Genomic DNA, 8,906 nt, shown 5'->3' with positions numbered 1-8,906 from the left:
GGGAAATGCTACGTTATCTGCTTATTCTGTTACAAATAATCTGATGAGATAGGTGTGGAGTTAATTCAGTTGGGGATAGACAGATGGAATATTAGTGTTGTTAGTATGATACTTGAGTTCTTTAGATATTGTTTTCAATTCAGGAATCTGCCGCCTTGAGTTGGCTTTTTTTGAAGACAGAAATGTTGACAATAGTGTGGACCAAAGTGGGAAATTCTATTTTATTTAAACACACACACACACACACACACACACACACACACACACACACACACACACACACACACACACACACACACACACACACACACACACACATGGCCGGGAGCTAAACGGCCCTAAACCGTTTCCCTTTCATTTTCAATGGTAGTGCCAAACCACTACGGACGCAATATATTTCCGGCCGCTATCATCCCGTAGCGCTGTTCTGCCGTTTCTATGAAGAGCGGCTCCTCTCCGGAGGATCGGCCATTCTTGGTTCATTCTTTGGTAAACTTCGCTGAAGGTAAGTTTGGGCTTGATTTCCTACTGAATTAATGAGGAAACTTTTCGTAATTGTGCATAGGCTGTGGTCAATTTTGTCCTAAATTAGCAAGGAACGTGTTATAATTGGCCCTAAATTATAATGTACTGTATTTGTCATGCTATAATATACTCATATCTTGTCAAGCTAGTTTTTCATAAATTAAATGACACGACAGTGATGAATGAACTTGTTCATATTTTATATTCAAGTAACCGATTTACTTGTCGTGGCACTGAAATCTCGGTATTATTATTATTATTATTACTATAATTATTATTAGAGGGGATACTGTCCTCCTGCCCCCCCTCCCAACATGTTCTCTCACACACACACACAGACACACACACAGACACACACACACACAAACACACACCTACACACACACACACACACCATCACTTTCCAGTCTTTTCCTCACTAGCCACACCAGGTACTGACCTTCTGAACTCCTGAATCGACACCCCAACAACCTTGATCTTACACTTTCACACCTACATGATAATTGCATGTGTGCGCACACTCACAAACACAGACACAGACACAGACACACACACACACACACACACACACACACACACAGAGCTTTACACATGGTACACACTTTATCTTTTACTGGCCTAAGATTCCTTTGATCACATTTATCAGGTGTGATTTGAAAAATGGGTGGAACTGTTTTATCAGTGTCTAATAAAAATGAGAAAATTAATAGACATTTTTCCTTTATGTCAGCTCAACATGCAGAAGCAATTCGCCTTTTTCCCTGGGAAACTTCGGGTCGTGTTCCGCAAGGGGCCTCTTGGGTTTCTCCTCCAGGAGCCATCTGATGAAGCCAAACGGGTGAGTTCCACTCCTCAGGACAAGTCTGCGGCCATGAGGGAGGACCTCGTACGGCAGAACGCTTTGGCCGTCATCCGGCAAAGAGGGGGGATCCCTCAGATAAGATGGAGGTGCTGGGAGACTATGTCCTGCAGTTTGGTAAATATAAAGGGAAGTCATTCAGATGGCTTTTGCAGAATGACGTAGGATACACAGTGTATCTGATCAAGAACGTGCAGAGCGAGGAGGCAGCAGGTCTCTGTATGGCTGACAGCCACAGTAAGGACAGCCTACAGTCATTTGTGAGTTATGCCCTCAGTTTCCAAGAAATCCAGGCTCTCCTCACTTATGAGGCCGGAAGAGGGGATGGAGTGACTGCCTCATCTGAAGACGACCAGCTGGTTGGATTTGGTGCCCGAGCCAAGAGCAGGTGGAAGGAGATCTGGGACAGCAGAGGTGATGGCTATGCTGATTTTGTCATAGGCAGGCGCTGCGTTCCAGGCACACGAATGTTCAGGTTGCAGCAGAACCTGCTGAAGAGGCAGCAGCCCACCACATCTTCCACACCTGCTGAGCATCCCATGAAGGCCCCAGCTGAGCCCCTGGGTATGCTCATTCCTTCATGTGACAAGTTCAACTTTGGGAAAAGGTTTTTTTCTTTTCTACTAATAACCTGTAGCCGGTATTTTTGTCTTTAACACAGCCATGGAGGAGGACGTGGAGATGGAAAGGGAGATGCTGAGCATCCATAACGCTGATCTGCAAGTCCAGAGCTGTAAATACACCGTTACCACATTTATTTCATGTCAGACAAACAAAGTCCATGCCGTATCTGATTTCTGTTGTTTTTCTTTTCATCTGTGTGCAGATGCTATGCCAGTAGCAGCAGCCGCCCTGCCGAGAGTGCCACCAGGAGCAAAGACAGGTTTCTGAAAAATAGGTTTCAGAGCTGGAGTTCCGTTCCTTTCCATGAAGAATTCCTCTCCAAATCTGAAACTTATCTTATTATTTTTGTGTTCTTGATGTTCCGGCCGAGTTCCTTTAATATTACTCTTCATATGTTGGTGTGATAATAACTGTGGTGAGGACTATGAATTGATCCGTGCAATGATGAACTGATATTGACTATGAGGAGGAGGGTAAGTGTTTGTTTTTGTTCTCTTTGCTGCTTCGTTGAAAAACAGTTTGGATGCACGGGTACGAACACGCGAATGCATGTTTGTTGACCGAGTCCCAATGCTCCTCCTGCTCGGCCTCCAGAGCGCTGATTAACATTGTCATTTCAATTGGTGTGAATGAGACCATTATATTGTTTTCATTTTAATGATGTAAAATTCTAAAAAGCAGGAGGAGTAACGGTAAGGCTGCTTGAATTTCTACTAATAACGGCGTCTTCACAACTCATTGAATCTGAACTGACTAAACTAATGTTGTCTTTTTAGTTCCATCTGCCACACGCTCCAAAGCCCCACCTGGAGATACCGCTGAGCTCCAGGCATCACTAGTTGATGGTAAAAACATTGTAGTTCTGTTCATCCAATCAAGTGTTCTGCTAACTGCAGCTGCCTTAAATAAAGTCATTTCATTTTTGAAAATGACCGTACCTGCAGCTGTTCCAGCTTCACCAGGTGTGAAGAGGAAGAGACCTGTGCCCCTCCCCCCACAGCTGGCCTTCCTGGTGACAGAGACAGAGGGTCTCACAAAGGTAGAGGAGCCCCACTCAACTTCAGGTATGTTTCCTTTTCTTTTATTTAGGGCTGATGAACAACCTGATGTCTCTGTAATGTACAGCTGACTGTTCTTTCCATGTTGTCATCAGGTGAAGTGACTGTAATTTCTTAATAGCAAGTCTGCACTTGTTTTCAGGACCTGACTCTTGCACGGCACAGACCTCTGACGGCAGAGTGCCTCCTTTGACGGACTCTACCCAAGACCAAAAGAGTGGGATGTTAAACCATGTACATTTCCCCCATTCCGTGGGGTGTTGAACAATAATAAAGTGTCCCGGGGTCATTCAAATTGACACGATTCTTTGTCACTGACATGGAAAAAATCTGACGTGTGAGCTCTGGAATGAAGCCAAGTGTCCGAGGCGCATGTTTGTTTCCTTGTATCGTGTGTTTATATCATGTGAGGGCGGGGGCACTGAAATTGTCTCTTCAGTAATGATAACTTTATGTTGTTCAACTGTCTTCTTTACTTTATCCTAGTTCCCATAGCTCCTGTTCCCATGCCTGTCCCTGACCACGACATGAGCAAGTGGATCTGCTCACAACATCAAAAGCTGTGGATGAGGACGGAGCTTCAACAACTTGGGTTGTGGCCTGGGTCCTGACCAGTGCATAACCCTGGGAACGCAATTTCTCTTTGGCGTCTTCCTCCTCAGCCGGAGCTACTGGACATGGTGGCTGAGCTCCCGTCCCCCAACTTTTTTCAGCTCCATCCATTTTTCATTTGGAAGCCAGAGAGCCACATCATGGTCAGGTTGAGGAACAATGACATCCTGCCGTGCCTCCATAGCTGTCCTCGTCCTCAGGTGGTCTCTGCAGGCGTGGGCAGACCTCCAGTGATCGTCAGCGTCCGTGGCCAGTATTTGATCTTTTCCTCGCGACTCTGCTGCAAGGCCTGTCGCAGGAACTGGTCCTGACAACCCTCCATGGGTGGAGAAGCTGCCCGTGCGCTTTACTAACCTTTTGCCTGCATTCCTGACTTACAAGAAGGCTGCGTGCAAGTCGGTAATGGATGAACTGCGGCGTTCTGGCAAGTCACCGACCGATATGGCGAACCAGGTGAATGAGCTCATGCACCTCAAGTATGAACGAGCTCACCTGGCATATCTGCACGCTGCACAGAACGTCAGGGAGGCCGAGGCTGGGGCGTACGGACAGAGAACCATCGGCCAGTACGTGAGGATGGAAGATCGGCCACGTGCTTTCGGGCCATACGAGGACCAAGAAGGTTGGGGTGGGGTGTCTGTGTCCGGATTCTACCTGACTGACTGCCTGCTGGATGAGTTCAAGCGTCAACAGCCGTCTCTGACCAAGCTCCTCCAGGGCACGTTGGGGCAGGTTTTCAGGTCGGACCACACGAGGAAGATGGCGAGGAAGGTGACACTGGCATCTGGAGCCATGTCCAGTTTCGCAGTGATGAATGAGAACTGGCTCATTGTGTCCTGGGTGATGGTTCAGGCTGAGACAGAAAGGTCCCTGCATCCGATGTAGCAAGGAATGGCCCAGAGGTACAGCCACGCTGGGGTGGGAAAGGCCGGCTACCACTGGATGGACAGGTGAGATCAGCCATCTTCTTTGTTTGCCGTCATTCAAACTGAAAAATGCTCTCTGCAAGTCATTGTCTTTGAAGAAATGTTATATTTAATGTTACAATTCTTCCTTTAGAGCTCATATTTCTATGTCTCTGCCTCGCATTTAGGGACTGCTGCGCTCCATTTAAGATCCCGGACTGCGTCCCTGGTGAACATCTGTGCTGGGATGCCTGGAAGACCACCCCTTCCATTGTTGCAGGAGCCCCCTCTGGAGCGCTGAGCAACACCTGCGCCTCACGGGCACATTACAACAGCAGCAGCGTTGTGAAGCCAGACTGGTTTCACTGTGTGAGGCGCTTTGGACGAGAGTGCACCTCTGAGCACCATCCTCTGTTCAGCCTCTTCTGCCAGCTCCTTTCTGCCGCCTTCTCTGTGGTGGATCAGGAAGACCTGAAGAGGCTCCGTGATGCCTCCGAGTTCTGCGGAATCCGTCCAGCCAACCCCACCAAACGGCACGTCCCAGAGCACTGCAGAACTAAAATTCCACAACCCAGCGAGCGGCTGGAGAGAGCGGAGAGAGTTCTGCAGCACTTTCACCTGGCCACGGACCCTAACCATGTCCCCCTCTTCAAGCCATCCATGCTGAAGACGTGGCGCGTTCAGAGGGTTCACATCCTCCGTGGTTGCCTCAGTGACCCAGAACTGTCTGAGGGGATAATGGACAGGGACGGAGGGACCCTTCAGCTAAACCACGTAGCGGGCGAAGGTGCCAAAGTCCCCGTCTGGATCCCTGTCCGTGGTACATCTCAGCAGGAGGGCTACCATTTCCAGCAGGCCCAGTGGGTCACGGGTACGCAGGCCTCCCCTGAACTGTTCCAGGCCCAGGCCATGACCGGCGTTGTGCGGTGGAACTTTCAGCGACCGGTAGACATGAAGAAGCCCGGCGCCGTCCTCCCTGCTGCCTTTGGCCCTGCCTCAATGTGGGAGTTGAACTCTGCTTCCATGGCAGTGACGGGACAAGACAAGTGCCCTGCGTTCACCTCTCTGACAGAGACACTGGAGAAAGGTTTGGGCTGGAGTCCAGAGAACCGGGCTGCCCTCCGCTCCCTCTGGACTGGGACAAACCCAAAATGCAGAAGAGGGATCGGCCTTCGGCTCTCGTGCCCCCTCCCGCTCCAGACGATGCTCCTGGGGCAACACCTTCCTCCAGCGGGGCAACAGCGACTGCTGTGCCGTCGCTTCCCCCTGCGCCACCTGTCAGCTTCCATCTCTCTGCTGCTGGACGTGTAAAGGAGATTCCAGCAGAGGACGACCAGGATCCTGAAAGATCAGTGGGCGGGTCAACCATAATCGGGTTTTTCAGAGCGGCATGTTGGAATTAAGGCCTTCGAATGATTGAAAATAAATAGATTTAGTTAGGTTGTGGTCAGTGTATCTCAATCTTTTGATGTGTTAAATATTACACTTTCTGTTATTAAGGGATGGATATTAATGTGTTTTCTCAATAGCCCATATGGCGATAATATGAGTTACTAAGGATGCGTTATTGCTTTGTTTGTGTTCCAGACGTCTCTGGAGCTTTGCCCCTGCCGCTGAAGTCCTCGCCGAGGAGCGCCCGCACTGGACCCATGAAGACTGGTGGTGGAGTGTTTGTCTTGGACCACACACGCTGGACTCTTCCCATGAAAGACGCTGTTGATAGTTTGCTGCAGTATCATCATGGGGACAAGGACATCCTGAGGCTTGTGGATCCAGACTACGCAGACGTGGTCCATCGGTCTGCGGCCGATCCGAACAGCTTGCTCCGCCCCACAACCAGGTTTCACATATCCCGCTATGTGAAGCATCTGGCAAAGCTGTTGAACACCAGTTCTTCTCTGAACACCAGCCCAGAGAAGCTCCTGGAGACTCAACAGCTGTGGTACTCCTTGACAGAGGGGAGCAAAACAACCAGCGTTCCTGTAGTCACCATGGAGACGGCTGTTGTCACTCCTCCCACAGCCGCCCTGCCCACGCCTCTGACGCAGGATTCCATTGAAAAAATTGTGCAGAGAATTCTAGAGATGGAGCAGCAGCAGCAGCGACCAGAGCAGAAGATGAGACAGACCAAACCCTGTCTGGCCTGTGGACAGCCCAAGTCTCCGTATGGGACGGGTGGATCTTCCATCCACTTTTTCTATCAGCAGGGTCCTGTTCGCTACTTCTACTGCTCAAGGAAGGTGCATCAGACTGATGCTGCTGAGGGACTCTCTGACCCCAGAATGCCCTTTGAACAATTTGCCGCGTCAGAGTTTTTCCAGGGGGAGCTGGAGGCCACCAAAAAGCGTGTGGAGGAAAAAGCTCAGAGACAGAGACCCGGCTCCCAGCCACCTGATCGCCTCTGCAGGTTCTGCCATTTGACTCTTAAACAGGGACCAAACAGCCCACAGATACATACAGGGTTCCCTGGAGCGGCAGGTAAACACATTTACTGCCCATCCAAAGTCTATTCTCTATATCAGGACAAGGGGGTGGCCCGAGAGAGGACCTGGAAAGAGTTTGGGGCCACTCCTTTCTTTGAGGCAGAGAGACGAAGATGGATGGAGGAACGGACAAAATGAACTACACGCCAGGAATGCATGTTGCACTGTACGTAGTTATGAAATGTAATGTTGCACTATTGTACATTGTTTTACATTTAATATTTAACTCCTGTACATAGTTTGAGATTTAATGTTTTATGAGTGTGTTTGTGTTTAAATAAAATTGAATTTCCCACTTTGGTCCACACTATTGTCAACATTTCTGTCTCCATAAAAAAGCCAACTCAAGGCCTCAGATTCCTGAATTGAAAACAATATCTAAAGAACTCAAGTATCATACTAACAACACTAATATTCCATCTGTCTATCCCCAACTGAATTAACTCCACACCTATCTCATCAGATTATTTGTAACAGAATAAGCAGATAACGTAGCATTTCCCTGTTCATATCTGCTACTTGCAATTTAGAATTTGTCAATAAAACTATGCTATGACACAAACTACAGTTTAATAGATGGCTGTGCTCCTAAAAAGAGCAGCATTTGTGGCTCATAAACCTCACAGACACTGCTATGCACTTTAAACATTTTTATGATCGTGAATTTTTCAATCAAATATCTTCTCTTTGATAATGCCCAAAGCTGGATTCGAACTCTCCCTCTGGGGTCTTCGTGAAGCTTCGATCAGATTGGCTGGTTTTCCGTTACAGCTATTCTGCTGTAACAGACAACCTGATTGAAACCTCCTGAAGACCCCAGAGGGAGAATTCGAATCCAGCTTTGGGCATTATCAAAGAGAAGATGTTTGGTGCTCTGAAACATCTCCGCTTCCATTTTCAGCTGTTTTTATTCTCAATAACATCAAATCATCCATCCATCCAAATCGTGGTCCTGTTGGACCACCAAAGGACAAACACTTTCCATTTAGCATGGACAAAAAAACCCAAATCCTGTTTAGCAATGAAGCTGTGGGGAGAGTTTGAGGAGCGTTTCTGAGGAACACGCTGCCATATTGGGTCCAAGCTGCTGGGGTTTTTGTTGTTTCCAGGTGAATCGGTGGGCAGTGGCGTTACCGCCTGTCTCTGCCCCCCCCCCCTCTCTCCCCGTGGTCGTGGTCACGCCGGGCATCTTGACTGGTCCCGTTTTAAACAGGTTCTGTTGGGAACAGGTGTTCTCCAGAACTGTATTTCAGGCTGCTGTGCTGAAGGGCTGTTTTCAGTAGCAATAGAGCCAGAGTGTGCCTGCTCCATATGAACCCCCCCAGGCCGTGCTTTCCTCCTGGCTGAGCCATAATCAGCTCTGGATGGACTGGTTCACGCTTGGACTGAGTCAAGATTTGATAGCTTGACTGATTCTTACAGTTTTGGATCAAACCCCCATCTGCTGATTCCAGGAGATCTTTAAAGGATCTCAGAGCTTCAGATTTATGAAGCCTGCTCAGCCCCCGGCAGCGCTGATGAAACCAATTCATTCCTTCAAAAAAGCAGAACATGAAGCTCCAGAAAAGGTTTTTGGATCAAGTTTCCAACAGAACGAGGACAAGTGGGTAAAAGCGCCACTTTAAAGCCTCCAGGCCTCAGAAAACATCCACCTTTAGGATGCCTGACTTTAGAGGATCGTCGGTTCGCTCCGAGCACAAGAACAAACATGTTTAACCTCAGTCCAAGAACATCTGACCTGAAATGATCAAAAAGCTTCAGCGTAAAAAGATGGTGGAGAGAAAGCTGCTGGGAGGTTCTCAGAAGAGAAGTGGCATTAAAGCCAGCTGGAAGAGTCCAG

The sequence above is a fragment of the Takifugu rubripes genome, unplaced genomic scaffold (assembly GCF_901000725.2).
Source record: "Takifugu rubripes unplaced genomic scaffold, fTakRub1.2, whole genome shotgun sequence".
Taxonomy (NCBI): Eukaryota; Metazoa; Chordata; class Actinopteri; order Tetraodontiformes; family Tetraodontidae; genus Takifugu; species Takifugu rubripes.
This window is presented reverse-complemented; position numbering follows the sequence as displayed.